The sequence below is a fragment of the Carcharodon carcharias genome, chromosome 4, assembly GCF_017639515.1.
Source record: "Carcharodon carcharias isolate sCarCar2 chromosome 4, sCarCar2.pri, whole genome shotgun sequence".
In the NCBI taxonomy this organism is placed as follows: domain Eukaryota; kingdom Metazoa; phylum Chordata; class Chondrichthyes; order Lamniformes; family Lamnidae; genus Carcharodon; species Carcharodon carcharias.
This window is the reverse complement of record NC_054470.1, coordinates 9,767,636-9,788,095: the sequence shown is the minus strand read 5'-3', so window position 1 is coordinate 9,788,095 and position 20,460 is coordinate 9,767,636. Positions and strand designations below refer to the sequence as shown.

General features: G+C 43.7%; 1 protein-coding gene across 1 annotated transcript in view; it reads right to left on the bottom strand.

Annotated features, from left to right (window-relative positions):
* The window catches only part of LOC121276858 (tumor necrosis factor alpha-induced protein 8), a 125,314-nt gene that overhangs the window by 57,235 nt on the left and 47,619 nt on the right, over positions 1–20,460 (bottom strand). Inside the window, exon 2 of the mRNA XM_041185431.1 lies at positions 2,995–3,062. The gene's annotated coding sequence lies outside the window, so the exon portion shown is untranslated. The remainder of the gene's footprint in view (positions 1–2,994; positions 3,063–20,460) is intronic.

The window sequence follows — 20,460 nt, the reverse complement described above, 5'->3', positions numbered from 1 at the left end:
GGGTTCAGTGACAGTAATGCTATTGAATGTCAAGGTCATTCAGCTTTCTTTGTTGGCAATGGTCATTACTTAGCACTTGTGTGGCATGCATGTGATTTGCCACTTATTAGCTCAAGCCTGAATCTTGTCCAGGTCTTGCAGCATGCAGGCAAAGACTGGTTTGTTATTTGAGTAGTTGCTAATGGGATTAAGCATTGTGCAATCATCAGCCAACATCCCACTTCTGGATTTATGGTGGAAGGAAGGTTATTGATAAAGCAGCGCAAGATGATTGGTCCAAGGAAACTGACCTGAGGAACTCCAGCAGTGATATCCTGGGGCTGAGATGATTGGCCTCTACCAGCCACAACATTTTCATTTGTGGTAGGTATGGCTCCAAATAATGGGAAAGTTTTCTTCCGATTCCCATTGACTTCAATTTTACAAAGGTTCCTTGATGCCACACTCAGTCAAATGTTGCCTTAAATGTTAAGAATAGTCACTCTCAGCATACAAAGGAGAATTCAGCTCCTTTGTCCATGTTTGAACCAAAGTTACAATGAGGTCTGGAGCCAAGTGGTCCTGGTGTAATCGAAACTAACCATTGATGGGCAGGTTATTGGTGAGAAAGTGCTTCTTGATAGCACTGCCAGTCACTTTTCTGATGATTGGGAGTAGACTGATGAGGTGGTAATTGACTGGGTTGGGTTTATTTTGCTATATGTGAACTGGAAACTTCTGAACAATGTTCCATTTTATTGAGTAGATGCTGGTTTTGGAGCTGCACTGGAACAGCTTGGTCAGACGCGCTGTTAGTTTCTGAGCACAAGTCTTCAGCACTATAGCCAGGATGTTGTCAGTGCCTATAGACTTTGCTGTATCCACTGCCTTCAGCCATTTCTTGATATTACATGGAGTGAGTCAAGTTGACCGAAGACTGACATCCGTAATAATGGGCATCTCGGAAGGAGGCTGAGACGGACCATCCACTCGATGCCTCTGGCTGAAGATGGTTGAAAACCTTTTGTCTCATCCTCTCACAGGCTGGATCTTGCCATCAATGAAGATTGGGAATTCTCATAGAACATCCTCCCATTAGTTGTTCACCACCATTCACAAGTAGATGTGGCAGGGCTGCAGGGCTTTGAACAGATCCATTGGTTGTGGGATCGTTTGGTTCTATGTCATGTTGCTTTCACTGTTGAGCATGCGTGGTCTCCTTTGTATTACCTTCACCAGGTTGGCATCTCGTTTTCAGGTACTTTATTCTACCTGCCCTGCACATTTTCAGCAGATGCTCTCACTAGTGTGGTGTCTGACACAAATTGTACCAGAAGTATGCACATGTGCCATGAATAGTAGTTGGGACCTCTAAGGTCACTTGTGGCAACCAATTAAAGATCTGAATTTTGCACCAAGTTCAAATAAAAATATTCTTGTACATATCCACAAACTATAGCCCAAAATTTCTGCAGGCCTCCCAACAGACTCCCAACAAAATACTGCATGGAGGGTGGTGAAAGGCCCAAGGTTTGCAGCAAATATATCAGATCTCCCCCCATTCCTCCTGTTTTTCCAGGGCCTTCTTTAGCTGACAAACGGTGTCAGGGTGTTGTGCCAGGGAGGATACATTCTGACCTGGAAGTTTCATGGTCCCACATTGTGATGCCCAACAGCCAAGAGAAGAACATAGGACTTAGGAGCAAGAGCAGGCCTTTCCGCCCTTCAATAAGATCTTGGCTGATCTGGTTGTGGTCTCAACTCCACTTTATTGTCTGCCCCCTATAACCCTTGACTCCCTTGTCTAATGTGAGGAACAATGTATAGCTTTAAGTCTAATTTATATTTTATATTTGGATGTTAAGAAAAGTGAAGCCTGGTTTTAGTTTCATTTGGAAGTTTTTGTGAGCTGGGTGCTGGGAAATCTGTTTGTACATATGCATTGTTAATGAGGTTTTACAACTCTTGAAGTGACGAGGTGGGATTAGTAGGTTAATAAAGTTTAAAAGAAAACAAAGTGGAAAAAACAGTGCTCATGCCAATTGACAGTGTAAGAGACACACAGAGACAGGGAAACATAGAAGGGTGGTCAGTTACTGTGCCTATACCAGAGAGTGCAGGCAGAAGGTCTAGTCTCTCTTATAAGAAATCCTGCAAGCCTGCTGAGAAATTGAATTTCGGGAACTCATGTGTTTGTTCTTAAGTTGAAGTAATAGTGCGCAGGATTTCCAAGTCGTCGGGCTGGCGCCACAATAGAGCCCGGGAATGGCTGGGAAACGATCCACCACCTGCAATTGGCCCCCAACTGCAAATTCATGCTGGTTGCCCAATTGCCAGTGTGAAAGGCGCACTGAGAACCTCAGTGCTACCAGGGTGGGGGGGTGAGAGGAGTGCAAGTGCCAAAGTCTGTGCATGTGTGTGTGTGTGTGGTGGGGGGGGAGGGGGGCGCGCACTGAAAGCTCCCTAAAGATAGGGAGGTGCTTCAGGGGGCTGAACACTTAAAATCAAAAATAAAGATTTATAAAATCTGAAAAAGAAAAATGTCCTGACATGGGGCTCACTCACAATAACAGAAACTGAATAAAAATTCTGCTCCAAAATTTATATATTTATTTTTTTATTTAACTGTGGAAACCTCACCCCGCCCGTGGATGAGGTTTCCTAAAAAAATCAAAAGGCTGCCTTGCCAATTCGCCTGCCCGCCAACTGTAGGGTTGGGCAGGCAGTGAAAAATCACTTTTAATTAATGGATTCACAGCCTTAATAGGCCCCTTAATTGTTGGTGGACGCGCTACCGACTCTTGCGCGCGTCCGCTGACCGAAATATCGCACGAGTGCGCGATGACATTGGGACGCTCGCCTGATGTCGTTGCGCGCTATTTTACGCCCGATCAGGTCGGGCACATGCCCAGATTAACATTTTGCTGTGTCTCAGGGAGAGGCACCAGCTGAAGAAAAGCGTCTAGTTAATGCTCAGAAGTCCGTCAGAAGAAAACTGTTTGAAACTGAGCTCACCCAATCAAGAAATCTTGGTGTTGAGACAATGGCAGATCTTCACTGAGGTTTTGAGTCTGTAAGGATTGCTGGAAGAAAAGGAAGAGAGCATTTGAACAATTTTCCGATATTTGTATTGAAATTTTTCCAATCTTTTTGTCCAGTGTAATATAGTTCTTTTTTTTCCTGTTTAATGAACCTTTTATTTGTTGTGTTAACAGTATACTGGCAGATTCTTGCGAATGTACTCAGTAACTAATCTCCACGGTTTCTTAAAAAAAGAGTCCAGTTAGGATCAACCCAACCAGGTTTCACTCTGGGATCTGATTTGCCCAGTATTAACATCAGCTGGGATCAAAACACTTAGCAAAAATCTGTCTCGCTCAACCTTGAATAAATTCAATGATCCAGCCTTTCTGGGGAATATAATTTTTGTAGCCTTTTATGGCTTTTAACAAAAATAGAGTACACTGCAAACACTTTGTACACAGAGAGCAAGGCGGCAGAGTAGCCTTGCTCATGGAGAGAATGGATACCTCTCGGGGTTCCAGGCCTAGGTTGTCGCCTGGACCTCTGAAGAACATCCACTATTGGACTGAACAACTTACCGAGATACTGGGTAGAAAGAATATTTGTGCCAGTGGCACAGCTGCACGAAGGGAAGCCTCCTAGCACCACACCTGACCTTGTTGCTATACAGGGCACCCAAGATTCAGTCCCAGTGGTACAGGCACTTGTTTGTAATATGATAAATAGTTGACCTCCACCTGACACCACATCCTCAGGTGAGGTCACTAGATGACAAATCCCATCACTTATCCTGGGATATTGACCCTGTGGGTTTTCAGCTCCTACTTGCTTAAAGCTCACTGCCATAAATCAAAATAGGAAAGTGAGATCAAAAGGGGCAGGCAAAAGCAAAGAAAGAAATGTTTGAATTTACACAGAACTTAAATTCACTGGATGAAATGTCCTTGTGATGTGATCGATGTTGGCAAATGCAACTGGCATTTTGCATCAGCAACAATAGCCTTTTTTGTTTTGTATTTGAAAGTGTGCCGTCACTCTACTAGCAAAAAGTCAGAAAAATCAATGTGCATATGCAACATCCGTTTGAGATGCCCGCTGCAAGATTGCTTTGCCCACCGTGCCCCTGATTGCCATGGCTACCCACCGCGCTCCCTCAACCAATCATAATCTCCCACTGGCCACTGCTTCCTGCCCAACCTGACTGGGTCACTTCCTGGTCACTCACCATCGCCCACGTCGTTTTTAAACCACCTGCCGCCACACAGTGCAAATCAGGGACGATTCCGCCCGAGACCACTTACCATACAATGAACTGTATCCCATTTAATTACCCTTCATTGATGAAAATTCTCTCTAATCTCCGAGGGTAACGTAGCAAATTCCTCGAACCAAGATCTCGAAACAGGTAAATGGCGTTAAAATTTCACATTGATTTTACTAGAAACTGCCTAGTCTGTTTGTACCAGGGTTTACAACTGTTTTGACTGTGAGAGCACTCAGCCTCATTAAACTATTCAAATTACATTTCGTACTGGGTTTCTATTCACAAAAGGCAATTGCACAATATTGTGTTTCACTTCTTAGATTTCCCCTGAGGAGTTTTGCCATCTGCTTTTCATAAAGCTCAGTAAATAGAAAACCTTAGCACAGGGTCCTCTAAGAATGCTGCTGCCAGCATGTATAACTATCACTAAAGGAACACATCTCCAAGTGATTATCAGGCCATCATTATAAATTTAAACAGAAGACCATGCCTACACAATCATTAGAGCAACTGAACAAAGAGTAGTTAAATTAGTAACTAAATTTAATGAGTCTAAGCAATTGTTTCATAGGAAGGTAATAACATAAGAAATAGGCCCCAGAGTGGGTCATTAGGCTCCTTGAGCTCTACCATTCAATAAGATCATGGCTGATCTGATTGTGGCCTTAAGCCCACTTCCCTGCCCCTGAGAAACCTTGGCTCCCTTGTTGATGAAAATCTGTCAAACTCAGTCTTGAATATATTCAATGGCTCAGCCACCACTGCTTGCTCTAAGTGGAAGAGAAATCCAAAGCCTAAAACCCTCTGAAAGAAAAAAAAAGCTCCCCTCATCTCCATCTTAAATGGGAGACCCTTATTTTTAAGCTGTGCCGTCTAGTTATTCCCCCATGAGGGGAAACACCCTCCCAGCATCTTCCTGCCGAAGCGAGCAATCGTATATTTTCCCACATTATACTCCATTTACCAAACTGTTGCCCACTCAGTTAACCTATCTACATCCCTTTGCAGACTCTTTGTATCCTCCTCACAACTTGCTTCCCAACCTATTTTTGTATCATCAGCAAATGTGGAACCTTCATCCAAGTCATGAATATTGATCTTAAATTTATTTTTAATGGCTTGTGCTAAATCATTTTGAAAGAAATTTGGTGATGTCAAACTGCTGCAATTTAAAGAAGCGTTATAAATGGGCTCACAGACTGAATGTTACAGGGGGCAGCCAGCTTGCCACCTGGAAGCAAAGTCGGCATGGATCGGACCTGCTCCATGCCAGCCCACACTGCAGCTATAACATGCTGCAGGGGAGAGAGGGCTGAATGGGAATTCTGCCACTCACTTGGGAGGAAGTCCACCCTCGGGAGCTGTCAGCTAATCGCACTGACCGGCAGCTCCATCAATCCCGGCAGCGCAAAGAGCGCATTAATGAGCACAGCCAGGGCTGCAAGAGGAGAAGGAAGACGACTCATGGATCCACGGAAACAGGTAAGTGTAGGGTCTTGGGCAGAGAGAGTCTGGACAGGTCAAGGAGGAGGGGCTGGGTGTAAGGGATTGGGTTTAAGGCTGTAGATAGGTAGGAAGGAAGGTGGGGGTTCTATCTTAGGTGGGGGACACACCACCCGATCAGCAAAAAGCAGTCCCTGAAGATAGAAACCCCACCTTCCTTCCCCGCCCTTTGAAGAAATTGTTTCCAAAAAAAATCAGGCTGTCCACTCCTGCCCAACAGCCCACGCCAAACGTTGTATCAGAGTCAAATGGCTTGGTAACACGTCTAATTGACCCTCAATTGTTTATTTAAATATGGCGGGCAGGCTACCAATTCTAGCATCCACCCACCCCTCTGTATTATGGGGGTGGCTGGGGAGGTGGTTGGGTGGGGACCCGCCTTATTTTACATGGGCCCTGCCTCCCCACCACCCCCCACCCCAGCGTAAACAAATGCAATGACATAAATCAGACCAAAACAGTCACGTTGCTTTGGAAGGTGAAGTTGTGAGAAGATTAAAGACAATTCTTTTGGCTTCACCTTCTACAACAAAAGAACTAAAAAGTTGCCAAACACTTACTGGTGCGGACATCAGGCCCAGTTTCCACCCTTTTAAATCCCACTCCAGTTGCACAGACTTCGATTCCAAACAGTAAAATAAAGGTGTTGCAAGTTAAACTCTTAATTTTAATTAAGTAATACTGATCTTTGTCTTCATTACAGCTTCCATATTTTTTCAGCAAGTTATTGCCTTCATTCCCAGCCAGCAGATTTCACAAGCAACCCATTCTGCTCTCCTAAAATCGGAGGCAAGTCTTAAGTCCTTCACAACACCTGAGAGGCACATTTAGCTCCAGAATCTCAGGTCCATAAAAACAGCTATGGGATAAACAAGCAGGTAATCTGTTTTTAGTGATGTCGGCTGAGGGATAAATGCCAGCCAGGACATCAGGAGAACTTTCTTTCTCACCTTCAAAGTAGGACCACTGGAGAAGGCAGGTGACACCATGGTTTAACGCTTATCATCTGCACCTCCGACAGTGCAGCACTTCCTCAGCACTGCACTGAAGTGTCAGCCTAGATTATGTTTGCAAGTCTTTAGAGTGGGGTTTGAATCCACACACATCCTTTTGATTCAGAGGTAAGACTGCTAAGATTGGGTCAAGGTGGACATCTCCCTACAAAACTACTTTACTGAATACTTTTAACAGGCAGGGAAATTAAAAAGACAGTTTTTTTTCCCCCCACAATATAACCATCTCTTGCAGGTATATAATCCATTTCCAGTTCTTATCATGCACAGCTCAAGTCAGCCACATAGATAGATACATAAAGCCTTTCAGTAATTTTCTCTCACTCAACAACACAGCTGAACTGAAGATCTTGCTACATAGAAGTGAAGGTGCAAGCTATTGTGTGTCAATCTGTGGTACAATGGAAAGCATCAATATGCTATGACGTGGGACTTATGCTCTGTCCAAAGGCAAGTCCTTGGCTCATCGTCTACCGATGCTTCACCCTGAACTGTTTTCTTGGCAGTTTTTGTCAGTGATGGCTTGCCTTTGCCTTCCACTCTCAGAGGCAGGGCGAGGAGGCAGGTCCCAAGTCTAGCTCAGCCAGACAAGGAGTAAATACCACGCTTTTGGCATTATCTGAATCGTGCGCTAGCTAACTAGTCAACTGAGCTAACCGGCTCCCACCAATATGCTATATCATTTATAAAAAAAAAGATTAAACTTGTAGAAAATCCATTCATCAATATAAAGATGAGGTTTTCCATTACCTAAATAGAAGTCAGTTAAATATCAATTATTTACTTAATAATCTAATCCAAGAATGGGAGCTAACATAAACACGGGCAGCACTTTCCTGTCAGCGACCGGGGGGGCGGGGCCTGCTTGCCGACATGTAAAGTGATGCGCAGTGATATCGGGCATGGGTAGCATATTATTAGGGTCAATTGGCTTGATAACAAGTCTTATTGACCCTCAATTGGTCATTTTAATATGGCGGGTGAGCTGTCAATTTCAGCGCCTGCCCTGTATTATGGGGATGAGCTCGGGTTGGGTGCGCAGGTAGCATGATGGACGTCCGCCCCATTTTACGTGCCAGGACACATAAATTCAGTCCTATGATTGTCAGCTCAACAGTTTATGATGTGAAAGCAACTTGGTGACAACAAATTCTTTGTGTAACTGTTGAACCTTTATAATACACACCAATAACACAAAATAAAATTCCCCCTTTTTGTAGTTTTAGTGAAGTTAACAATTTCCTGGTTTTGTACTCATGCTGAGGTAAATGAAGTAGAAATAAGGAAGTTCATCCCATTTTAAGTGTCTTGAGCCTTCTTTACTCATCTCTTGATTTGTACAACCATTTGAAAGTCCAGGTTGGATAGAAATTTCTCTCAATATATGTTAAACCCATGTGTATACAAACGGAGGCTCAATCACTGGGCATCTGCCAAATGGAAGATCAGCTATGAGACCAAGATTAAGGGGTATAACACCAAGATTATGGGGGGGGGGGGCATCTAATTAATAGGCAGAGAGAAAAATCAATAAGGGGCTCCACATCCAAGGTTATCAACCCACGACAACTACTCACAGGTTCAAACTGGCTGAAGGAATCAGCTCCATTCAATTCACTTACATTGCCATAACAGAGTGAAAAGTAAACATTAAACACATCAGGGACTAAACTGGGCTGTGTAGTGCCATTTTCTAGGGGCTACATTTGAGATGAGATACATCCAAGACGAGCGTGCACATTTACGATGGGCAGTGCACCAGACACACTCTCAGTAAAGGGGTTAGCAAGTGTGCACCTAATGGCCAGAACAGAGAACGCAGCTCATGACTTCAATCAGTGTGAAATGCTGATTTAATACCAGTACTGCTATTTTCAAACTCCACACTCCAACCAACGCCTTCGACTGCTTCTTCCCACTGCCTCCTGAGCATATGTATTGAGGGCCTCCTGCTACCACCCACCCCTTCTTTGTGCCACTTGCACCAAGACTGCCTGTACATTGTCAGAAAACTCTGATACACTTTCAGGCACTCCACAAAGTATCACAGCCTAGAATCACTTTTAAAGTAGAATGGTCCCTGCTGATACATGCAGCCAACCAACAGCAATTAAAACAGCAGGCAGCACTAATTCAACACCTCTTTGTCCTTATGTCTGTGACATCTTTTGGTTATCTCCACCTATCACTGGCCCTCTGTCCAGCTCCACTTGTCTCCCCACCACGCACCCCCCCCCAACCCCCACCCCTCCCACCACTTAAACCAGCTTATATTTCACCTCTCTTCTATTTTTACTTAGTTCTGTTGAAGGATCATTAGGACTCAAAACATTAACTGTGTTCCTCTCCGCAGATGCTGCCAGACCTGCTGAGTTTTTCCAGGTATTTTTGTTTTTGTTTTGGATTTGGATTTCCAGCATCCGCAGTTTTTTGCTTTTATCTTAGCACTAATTCAATGTTCTGCCTGCACCCCAATGAATGAGCGTAGGTTAATCACATGCCACAATCCCATGCCCGTTTTCGGGATGAGCCAGTTTAATTCTATATGCTTTTTAAAGGAAAGTTTAAAAGTTAGATTTTTTAAAGGAAAAAAACAAGTTGTGACTTGTGTGATGTTTAAACACATTGCTCTGGGTGTCATGACTGCTAAATGCCCAGTAATGTAAACTAATGGCTGTTAATAGATGCTAGAATATTCCTCTAAAAACAACTTATGCTTTGTCCAGAATCACCTGGAGTTACCATTAATAATTTTAATTCTCATATTTGTTTCCCATTTGACCTCCTCCTGCGTTTATTCTGTAGTTTGGAAAATCCTGAAATCTCACACAGTTAGCCTAAATTAGATTCTCATTATCACCTTTTTGTATTAATCAATCAGCCACAATACTTGGAAGTAGTCATTTGGTAGTAGAGAACTTGAGTGTTGCTGAAAAAAGAGACACACTGTTAAAGCTTTTTGTCTTGCACTCATCAGGACAGTTCTCAAGAATACCAATAGCAAAAGGAAAAACAATTTAAACTGCATGAGACGAGGGTGCTGATTGGTTGGCAAGTTGACTCTGATTGGTAGAGGTGCTGCCATGGTGAATGCACCAGGGAACAGTTAAGTGCCAAACTTATGTTCAAATTCAAACCAGGCAGGTTGGCTCTGGTTCGTCAAGGCATTGCCATGGGGAATGAAGCAGGGAATTGCTGTCCCCCAAGCTTTTGTTTAGTTGAAAAAGGTGCAATGTGTGAACATGCTCATTCTGTTTACAAAGGACAGGGCCCTGTGTGAACGTTTGTAGCTTCAAGCATACATAAGTGAGCCACACTTAAATTGGTTTTCAATGTAATTCTTAGCACAGTCAGGATTGCTTAGCAAGTGTTGTCAAATTGCAGAATCACACCTAATGTTGGGCACTATGTTTTGAGTTTTGCAAGCATGAGGGCTGGGTACAGTTTTTTACTTTGGCTGTTGCAAACAGCCAAAGGGACATGTGGTTCGATACGATCCAACAGTCATTGGGACGTCCGGCCTACATAACTGGCATCATGCCGGCACTGAAATTCACTTACCACAATATTTGTTTGTGTGATGGGCAGAACATCTATTTAGCTCGATAGTAGCATCCTGTTAGCGGAGAAAACCATTTGTGTTGCTACTACATAGTAACAGCGTGAAATGGTTCACCTGTTGCTTAAGTTTTTGAGGCACCTTATGTAGTCTGAAGTAGACTGGGCACTTTTCTGGACTGAAAGTAGCAGCCTTAGGCCCATTCACGAGTTTGTGTGATATACAGTGAGCAAAGATCGGATCAGGGTAGCCATTAACATGCAGAATGGGTTTGTTGCGTCCTATTTCAGCATCAAACTTGCCCGGTGAGCAAATGGCTTAGACCCTATTTACAAGATTGCCGATAAGACCAATCTTAAAGCGCGTGAAACATTAGACATCCCAATGCATCTATGCACCTAGTCAGCAAAGTCACCTTTGAAATTGAGCAATCAAATGAGCTCCCTTGCCTTGACATGCTGTTTGAGAAATCTGCCAATGAGTTCTCTACTCTGCCTACTGCAAGCCCACCTTTGCAGGTCACTATACATCATATATGTTCACTGAGAAGGCCAACTTCCCACCAACACAAAATGGGAAAATTTCCCACCACTCTACTACCAAAGCCAAAAGGAGCCGGATGCAGTGCCACATACCCACCCATCCCTCTAAAACTGATGTATTATACAAAATCATAACAACAGCTCACTGATTTCACGTTCTGAATACACCCTGGCTCCAAATTAGAGCTGAATATGAAACAATAAACACTGTTCCATTGGGATCATCTTAACATTATGAACAAAAAAAAAAAAAGAGGGACAAGTAAAACCCAGTGACACAAAAGCAGTTCAAGTTGTGCTACATCAAATTAAAAAGTAACCATAATCTTATTGTATTTTAATTAGATAAGTGCTTCATACACAGATGTAAGAATCTCCATGGATTTGCACAAGCTAGGATCCCAGCTGTAACTCATGTTTTCAAAACCCACAAGCAAGTCAGTACATGCATCGTAAAAGCAGGCTAAAGAAAAAATTCCTAACACAAATTTTTAAAACCTTACTTTCATTAGAACTACAGCAACTACTGCAATTAGTCAAGATGTGCTAGACTTTAAGATAGTGAAAGTAAGGAGCCCCAATATCTTCTATGGAGAAAGGGCGTACTGTGAATACTGCCAAACGCTGGACACTGGTCATTCAGGTCCAAGCACTTTAAACGTACTCCAAAAATTAAAAATGGATTTATGTGTCGACATTGAATTGTTAAAAAAAAAAAAAAGATTCTTAACTGAAATCTTAGAGCGTGTGTAAATATAGCACTGGTTGACTTAGCATACTTGGTGCATGAATTGCATAGTTACAGGGTTCAAAGCATAGTGATTATGTTACTGCACAAGGAATTCAGGGACTCAGAATAATACTCCAGAGGCAAGACTTTAACTTAGATTCATTAGATTACATAAACCTAGAATAAAAAGCTACTTCAGTCATCATGTCCCTTAAACTACTGAATTGTTGGTTATAACACATCTGGTTCACAAACGTCCTTTAGGGAAGCAAATCTGCTGACATGACCCATTCTGGCCTATATGTGACTCCACACCCAAAGCAACGTAGCTGTCTTAACTGTCTTCTGAAATAGCTTAATAATCTGCTCAGTGGCATTCAAGGATACCCAAAATCAATTCTCAAGGGTACAAAGGGATGGACAACAAATGCTGGCCTTGCCAGTGATGCCCACATCCCATGAATGAATAAAAGATAAAATCCTCAGATCTGGTTCCAACCATCATTATAAGATCATCCTGGGTGCAAGGACCTGCCTTCACCATAAAATAAACCTCAAGGTGCTTCACAGAAGGTGGATGTAAAACAGATGCTAAGCCAAAGGAGAAGTTAGGAGGGACAATGAGAAGCTTCGTCAAAGGTATGGGTTCTGAGAGATTTAAAGATGTGGACGGGGATTTCAAACCTGATATGTTGGAGTTACAGGAAATCTCCCAGATTTACCGATCCAAGGGACGAGGAAGAATGAAGAGTTGAAGGAAATTAGTAAAAGTAAGAAGGTTGGATTGGAGAAATTAATGGGACTGAAACTTGATAAGTGCCCGGGACCTAATATTCTGCATCTGTTGAAAGAGGTTGCTATAGGGATAGCGGATGCATTGGTGATCAATTTCAAAAATCTATCGATTGTGGAATGGTTCCTGAAGATTGGAAGGTAGCAAATGTCACCCCACAATTTAAGAAGAGAGAGAAAAAAACAGGGAACTACAGATCTGTTAGCCTTATATTATCAGTAGGAAAAATGCAAGAATCTATTATAAAGGATGTGATAAATGGATATTTGGATAATCATGATCTGATTGAGTATAGTCAGCATTGATTTGCGAATGGAAAATCATGTTTGACAAACTTGGAGTTTTTTTGAGAATGTTACTAACAAAATTGATAAAGAAGAGTCAATGGGCGTAGTATACTTGGATTTTCAGAAGGCTTTTGATAAAGTGCCCACAGGAGGTTTATTTGCAAAATAAAAGCACATGGAATAGGAGGCAATATACTGGCATGGATTAAGGGTTGGCTAACAAGCATAAAACAGAGTAGGATTAAAAAGGTCATGTTGCGTTGGCAGGCTGTGACTAGTGGGGTGCCGCAATACTTGGGCCCCAGCTGTTCACAATATATATCAATGATTTGGATGTGGGGACCAAATGTAATATTTCCAAGTTCACGGACGATACAAAGCTAGGCAGGAACGTGTGTTGTGAGGAAGATGTAAAGCAAATACAGGAAGATTTGGACAGACTTAATGAGTGAGCAAGAACATGGCAGATGGAATATAATGTGGAAAAATGTGAGCTTATCCACTTTGGTAGAAGGAACGGATGTTACCTAAATGGTAAGAGATTAGAAAGTGTAGATGTACAAAGGAACCTGGGTGTCCTTATTCATAAGTCACTGAAAGTTAACACACAGGTCCAGCCATTAGGAAAGCTAATGGAATGTTAGCCTTTATCACAAGTGGGTTTGAGTACAGGAGTAGTGAAGTCTTGCTTCAAGCTTGGTTAGGCTGCACCTAGAGCACTGTGTGCAGTTTTGGTCCCCTTACCTCAGAAAGGATATTATTGCCATCCAGGGAGTGTAATGAAGGTTCACCAGACTAGTTCCGGGGATGGCAGGATTGTCTTAGGAAAAGAGATTGGGGAAACTGGGCTTCTATTCTCTAGAGTTTCAAAGAATGAGAGGTGATCTTGTTGAAACCTAAAGGAATAGACAGATTAGATGCAGGTATGACGTTTCCCCTGGTTGTGGAGTCTAGGATCAGGGGAGACAATTTCAAGATAAGGGGGAAGCCACTTAGGACGAGATGAGGAGAAATTTCTTTACTCAGAGTTTTGAATCTTCGGAATTCTCTACCCCAGAGGGCCATGGAATCTCAGTCATTGAACATGTTTAAGGTAGAGATTGATAGATTTCTGATTAACAATAACGTAAAGTGTTATGGGGATAATATGGGTAAAAGGCATTAAAGTGCTTGATCAGCCATGATCATATTGAACGGCAGAGCAGGCTCGATGGGCTGAATGGCCTTCTCATGTTCCTATAGAACAAGGAGTTGGTGCAGGCCAATGAAAAAAGGAGTGATGAACAAATGCTGCAGGTCACAATGTGAGAAGAGTTTTGGATTTCTGGGTGTTTATGGATGATAGAGGACATCAAGGCAAGCATTGGAACAGTCAAATAAAGAAGTAAACAAATGCAAATATAAAAGAGTTTGAGGTGCTAAACTAGTGGTGAAAGTAGATGATGTTGCAGAGGCAGAAGTAGGGAGCTGCAACGGGGGCTGTAAAATTCCAGCCACAGGGTGGAATCATCCCAGATTTGCACTAAGTGTGGTAGCGGATGGGAACAACGTTTTACACGCCAGCCGCAATGGTGGCTTCCCACACCATATCATTCCAATCCCACTGCATTAATTATGCATTCCTGGGAAACATGCTGTTTCCATGGCGGACGGGCTCATTCACCCGCCACACCATCACCTCGCCGCTTCCTCACCCAGGGGCGCCATATTTAAAGCACAGCCTTGTGCCCACCTCTCAGTGCTTCCAGCCCAGGGCTGCTGCACAGAAGACATGGCCCCAAAAGACAAGTAGACCGCAACCCCACCCTCCGACCCTAGTTTAATGATGTGTCCCTCAAGTGCCTTTTGGATGCAGCGGAAGCCTACCATGATATTTAAGTAAGAAAACAGTTAACAAAGTGAGCGTTGGTCCTATAGAAAGTGCATCTGCGGAATTAATAATGGAAAGTAGGGGGATGGCAGATGAATTAAACAGGTATTTTGCTTCGGTCTTCACTACAGAGGGCACAAGTAATGTCCCGGAAATAGCTGTAATTCAGGAATGGAAGGGAGGGAGGAACTTGGAAAATTTACAATCACCAGAGAAGTGGTATTGAGCAAATTGTTGGGGCTGAGGGCTGACAAATCCCCAGGTCCAGATGGAATTCACCCTAAGATCTTGAAAGAAGTGGCTAGTGAGATAGTTGATGCATTGGTTTTAATTTTGCAAAATTCCCTAGATTCGGGGAAGGTTCCATTAGGTTGGAAAATAGCAAATGTAACTCCTTTGTTCAAAAAGGGCGGGAGACAGAAAGCAGGGAACTACAGTCCAGTTAGCCTAACATCTGTCATAGTGAAAATGTTAGAAGCTATTATTAAAGATGTTACAGTAAGAGCACTTAGAAAAATTCAAAGCAATCAGGCAGAGTCAACATTATTTTGTAAAAGGGAAATCATGTTTAATGAATTTATTGGAGTTCTTTGAAGGAGTCACATGTGCTGTGGATAAAGGGGAACCAGTGGATGTACTGTAGTTAGATTTCCAGAAGGCATTTGATAAGGTGCCATATAAACGTTATTGCAGAAAATTAAAGTTCATAGTGTAAGAGGTAATATTTTGGCATGGATAGAAGATTGTCTAGCTAACAGGAAGCAGAGAGTTGGCATAAATGGGTCATTTTCTGGCTGGCAGGATGTGACGAGTGGTGTACCACAGGGATCAGTGTTGGGGCCTCAACTTTTTACAATTTATATAAATGAGTTGGATGAAGGCTAAATTTGCTGATGACACGAAAGGTAGGTAGGCAAGTAAGGAGGCTACAAAGTGACATAGATAGGTTAAATGAATGGGCAAAGACCTGGCAAAAGTATAATGTGGGCAAATGTGAAATTGTTCATTTTGACAGGAAGAATAAAAAAAACCTTATTATCTAAATGGTGAGATATTTCAGAGCTCAGATTCAGAGGGATATTGGTGTCCTAGTGCATGAGTCACAAAAGGCACAGCAGGTAATTAGGAAAGCTAATAGACTGTCTAATTTATTGTGAGGAGAATTAATTACAAAAGTAGGGAGGTTATGCTTCAGTTATACAGGGCATTGGTGAGACCACATCTGGAGTATTGTGCACAATACAGGTCTCCTTATTTAAAGAAGGATGTAAATGCATTAGAAGCAGGTTCATATCCTCTGTAGCTCGTGTCCTCATCCCATCACCACACAAGCATTCCGCGCAGTGTCAGAAGTCCTGTTCACACTCTCTCCATCTGTTTTCATGCAAGAGAACCTGGCCCACAGCAGCAGGGAGAGGTCCCAGACCAGGGGTGGAGTGGCCCATGTTAGGCCTCTCACTCATTTTGAGGTGTGTACCATCGTGCTGCCTGGTGAGGATGTGGACCGTGCCTGCGGTGACAGTGAGGCCGGTGGCAAACACCCTTGTGAGGATCCTGCACCACATCATCCCTCTCAATGCAACTGAGTGCTCTCTCTCCTGCTTTTGACTCTGCTGCCATGCACTAATTATCTTTACATTGGTCCACAGGGAGCTCTGCCAAGCGCCAACACACTCAGCCAGCCAGTTCCTCAACTCCATCCATGTCCTCACCTCCAGTCAAGAGGACACCTGCTCCATTGAAGACCTGGAAACATGCAGCCTGTAAGACCTATCACAGCGCTTACCCACACCCTTCACCAGCGCGGAGACACACATCTCAGTGGGACCTAGATCTAGAGCAGGCTCGGGTTCACAGTCTGGTGGTTGCCACACAGACACGTCTGCCGCAGGAGGGGGCAGTTTCAGCCAAGCTCCCCGGCACTCGCAGGACTGCTGGGGAAGAGGGATCTTTCAGGACCGAGTCAGGGGATAAGCCTCTGCATTTGGTCTTCCAACTTTCCCTGGAGAATCAGCAGAAGGCAGGGGGGAACATCATGCAGAGATGTTGGGAGCCCTCAACAGAGTAACACACAAGTTGGAGGAGTGTGTTCTCCTGCTCCCTGATGAAGTGGTGGCCATATTTGCACGTATGGAGGTCTCCATGGAGAGGATAGCAGATGCCATGGAGACGCTGGCCCAGCAGAATGCAAGAGATGTGCACAGATCTGCACTCCATTGGAGGTAGCCATGGGTGAGTTCCTGCAGTGCTGACACGAGAGGGAAAGGGGGCACCTCAATGTCCCTCCAGGTGCTCTTTCCCCTCAAGGAGTCAGGCCAGGGCCCTCGGACACCCGAACGGAGCAGGACCGTCAGTTGGACACCTCTGGGCCATCCACCCAGGAATCTCAGAGGGTGTACTCTCCCTCCGAGTCCCCTTTGCCTGTGGCCCCCTCAATCACCGCAGAGGGAGCAGGGAGCAGCTGGCCCACAGGAGGACAGCCAAAGGAAACCAGGGCCCTCAAGGCCTCGGCTCTCCAGAGGACCCACACCAAAGTCATTAGAGGCAACAGGGCCAAACATTGCACAGGCTGTCTCCACCCCTGCTGCGGATGTCAGGGCAGCACCTAGAAGTTTAAGATGTTCAAACGTTAAGAAATTTTGATGAGAGTTGATTGCACCGGTGAACACATTTTGTTATTTTACAATCTGGAAATATATTCACTTTCACTGAATAATGTGTAATGGTGTCCTTCAGCTTCATTGACAGGCTGTGTGGGTCCTCCCCCCACTAGAGGTCCAGCTGGACCACGAGTGATTCTGGAGGGAGGAGTGTGTGTGTGTGTGTGGCAGGGCCTTTCAGAGCCTTATGCAAGAACTCTCCCTCAGACGCAGATCCTTCCTCCATCACACTCATCTCAATGTCCTGAACATTTTCAACGCTGCCTGCTGGGGTTTGCTTTCAGTTGTCCATCTGAGCTAAGCTGCATCTCCGCCCACCCACTGATCACACTCCCATGCAGCACCTGATCTCACACACCACGACTCTCATTTCACTTTTGATTTAGCCAGCATGGTAGGGCTATAGTTTTTCTTTCGCTCCCCTATCCTTTCCCCTCTCCCAGTCACCTATTTCTTTACCCCCATCACTTGAAAATCCCACCCCCATCCACATTAGTCTCCCCAAATCCCTCCTTCCCACCCCCAGGGTCCATGCCTGCCTCCAAATCCCCACCAGCCACCCTCGTTGAACCCTCACCCTCCCACCACCTTGCTCTGTCCTTGGTAATTCTCATCATGCCGTTGTACCACGCCCATCCTCAGTTCGTTCCGTAGGAGGCAGTCATCGACTCATCAGAGCCCTCCCTTGCACGTTCACCTAGAAATCGCCCTCTCCAGACTCCTTCCCCCCTTGGAACTACTTCCTCCCCACCAGACTCCTTCCTTCATTTCCCGGAATCCTTCCCCTCTATGCTCTCCTTCCCCGCTCTGAACTCCTCTTACACGTTCACCCCCCTTACACCTACCTCCCCAGTAACCATCTTCTCCTCGTTACCCTCTCCCTCCCCTCCGAAACTTTGTTTCCCTCCTCCCAACCACGTCCCCCAACATCTTTGTTCTCCTCCCCCCAACCTCATCCCCCCTCCCTCCCCAATCCCAACACCTTCATTCCCCTCCTCCCAAATCTCTTCCTAGGCCTTTCTCTCCCACCTCCCGGTACATCTTCCTCTCCAAAACACAGCTAGACTTTCCTCTCCATCCCCTCGAGCATCATCCACTGTGAGCAGACCCTTATTGGAGGCTTTCCACCTCCCGTGAACTGCTTCCATCCAGCATGCCATGGACATTCCTCCAGGGTCCTGTTGCTGTCAAGCTCCGGCACCTTCTGCCCATCAGACATCCATGATGTGAGCAAGGCCCTGGCAGTAAATCCCGACTTCTGCATGTCACACTTGTCAAGACACTTTCTGCACCGGCGTGTTTTCCAGCCGGGGCGTGCAGTAAATTTGACATGGGGGACAATTCCGGCAGGCTGTTTTATAATGTTATGCAGATGTATTACAATGAGGTTCCCGACACCCGGCGGTGGAAAACGTGGCCCGCCACTGATGGGCAAAGCAGACAATTGCAAACTGGTTTTATGACATCGTGAAACTGATTTTATCGGCATATTATCTGCTCATGCCACTGAACATGCCAGTGGGCACAGTAAGTCCTGTCCATTGCCTTTTCCTTCTCAACACTAAGATGTCTCTGTTACATTTCCAAAAAAAAAAAATTCTGTATATATTTTGATCTCTTACAGTTTCAAACCTCTGGCCAGCCAGCCTATTCGCAACACAAAAACAAAAATTCTTTACTTGTTGCTGTGACATATAGTCTAATAAATACATTTATAGCTCTTAATGTTTGCTTTCTCAATTAATAAGATCACACTTGGTGTCACAAAAGCTGCATCCGGCTACCAGGAATCATGTGCACTGAATCCAGTAAATTATAAATTGCACAAACAGTGGAAATAACTATTGGGAAATTGAATTTCCTGACCTTATGCCTTTTGTCAAATATGGAAAAGTGTAGTGATGTTATGTTTTATAATTATTTGGAGAATAATAAATTGATGCTCCTGCCAAGAAAACAAGGTGATCAGTTATTGGAAACTTCTAAATACATTAACACTCTCTACATTCACTATCCAAGCAGCAAAAATAGAGTAGCATTTGGGTTGGCAGATGTTCCAGTATTGTTAACGTAATTATTTTTTATTTAATTATTGACTCCTATAAGTTACTGAATAGCCTGGCAAGATTAATATATGAATTAAGATATGAATGCACCACTTCAGTTTGCTTTATGATAAGTCAATGCTAACCACATGTCTTTAGTTGCATGATCAACAGGGACAACATTACATTCAAAATTTACAATACACAAACACATTGAGTAGTTTTAAGTGAGTTTGGTCAACCCAGGGCCTCTACCCCTGAAAATCTTGACAGGAATGCACAAGCAAGCCCAATCGGACTCTCAGCTGCTAAGATCTACTTAGTTCCAAAATCTTTTAAAATACAATATCCGTGGATCTCACTTGTATTAAAAAAGGATAATTTATGTGATAATAATGCACACAACTCACAGCTGCCACCAGAAAATAATCAAAAATACAAACAGCATAAAGAATACAATTTTAATAACTGGAATTGGAGGATAATTATGGCAAACAGCATTTGCATTATCCCAGCACAGTCCTGTCACCACAGTCAAGCATCTTTCCTTACAATATAGCTCCCCCAAAATAAAAAACACAAAACTGAACGGCAATGGATAAAATATGTCCCTGAGGTAATTTAAGCAGCTAATTGCTGAACTCCCAATTAGAAGCGAGAGTCCCCAAGTCCCTCTACACTCTCATCTTGGTTAGAGCAATTTAAATCACTTCTCATGTGGAAATATAGGAATTATCATTGGAGCAAAAGTCTCTGTTGCATTTGTCAGGGTGGTAAAAACAGTGGCTATGGAGAAGTGCACAGCCAAAAAAGGAGAAAATGGGAAAATGTATTAAAAGATCACCAAGAAACAATTAAAAGCCAGATGGTAGAAATCATTCAAAACGTATTTTTCAAGTTTAACAATAAAAGCACATTCACTGTAAGCTGAGAGTCTTCTGGAAAATATCCCACTTCCACATTTTTAAAAAATTTAATTGATATTTAAAAGGAATTGCTACCCTGCTTTCCCTAAGAATTTCTAGCATAGAATAATATCTCAAGATAGTACACAGAAGTACAATCCGACAAAGATCAGAGGAGATAATAGAAGTGACAAAAGATTGCGGAAGGATCGTCTGTAGGGTGGTCTTAAAGCAAGTGGAGGAGGCGAAGAGGTGGAGAGGGTTAGAGAGGAATTCCAAAGCATAA